General features: G+C 38.9%; 1 pseudogene; it reads left to right on the plus strand.

Annotated features, from left to right (window-relative positions):
- The first annotated feature begins 1,010 nt into the window (after positions 1–1,010).
- Positions 1,011–1,129, plus strand: LOC134913669 (5S ribosomal RNA; annotated as a pseudogene).
- Positions 1,130–1,419: the final 290 nt, after the last annotated feature.

The following is a 1,419-nucleotide window of genomic DNA, read 5'->3' on the forward strand; positions in this document are numbered from 1 at the left end:
TTAAAACATCTGTTTATTTTTCAAAGTTAAAATACAATACAGTTACCCATATGTATGATCCAAAAGTGAATAAAGAAAATTGTGAAAAAATATTAAAATGTTCTGGTCTATTTTTCACAGGGTGTGATTAGAAAGGTTGTAGACACCTGATTGTCTAACACCCGTTTCTCCTGACCAGTACAGAAATTCTGTATTGATAGGACCAAGGAGGGGTCAAAATGATGGTTAGCGTATCTATAAAGGACCAGTTAGATTGGGTCAATACCATAGACTTTGCTGGTCACCAGTTAAACCATGTAAACACATATAGGATAACTATTATTGCCGTGGCCTGATGCTGAATTGATAATGGAAAGAAAAAAGGAAAGACGGAAGAAATAGTGGTGATACTGCTGTTGGCGTCACATTTCACATAGAGGAAAAATAATTCCTACTCTACAACACCGGGTATTCGCAGGAAGTCTCCTCCAGGTATTAACCCAGCCCGACGCTGTTTGGCTTCCAAGATCGGACGACATCGAGCATTAGCAGCGTGGTATGATAGTAGAGGAAAATATGTGATCAGAAAGAATATGCGCACATGCCGAGTATAGCCCACCTGTGGGCTATACTCGGCATGTGCACATATTCTGAGAAGCTTGGATGGTTCTTTGCCTAATTAATGAATTTTTTTGGCTACAAATATATTTTGTGTTTACATATAGGAACATGTATGCCTAACTTATATACTGTCTAAAATTGGCTTGATGCTTGAGGCAATTTTCTTATTTTGACTTTTCAGATATTTAGAAAGAAAGTATCACTATATATTATTTTTCTTTAATCTTTTCTGACTTGCTACTATTTTTCTGTGGACTCTCATCTACGATTCAGGGCGCACTAAGGTGGTGTCTGTTGCGCCGTGTCTGACGTTGAAAGCAGATCCACATGTTATATTCTTTTTTCTTTTCTATATCCTTTACAATTCTTATATGGGTGCACTCTCATTGGTATACAGATCACATATTTTCCTCTACTATCATACCACGCTGCTAATGCCCGATCTCGTCCGATCTTGGAAGCCAAACAGCGTCGGGCTGGGTTAGTACCTGGAGAGGAGACTTCCTGCGAATACCCGGTGTTGTAGAGTAGGAATTATTTTCCCACTATGTGAAATGTGACGCCAACAGCAGTATCACCACTATTTCTTCCTTCTTTCCTTTTTTCTTTCCATTATCAATTCAGCATCAGGCCACGACAATAATAGTTATCCTATATGTGTTTACATGGTTTAACTGGTGACCAGCAAAGTCTATGGTATTGACCCAATCTAAGTGGTCCTTTATAGATACGCTAACCATCATTTTGACCCCTCCTTGGTCCTATCAATACAAAATTTCTGTACTGGTCAGGAGAAACGGGTGTTAGACAATCAGGTGT

The sequence above is a fragment of the Pseudophryne corroboree genome, chromosome 4, assembly GCF_028390025.1.
Source record: "Pseudophryne corroboree isolate aPseCor3 chromosome 4, aPseCor3.hap2, whole genome shotgun sequence".
Lineage (NCBI taxonomy): Eukaryota > Metazoa > Chordata > Amphibia > Anura > Myobatrachidae > Pseudophryne > Pseudophryne corroboree.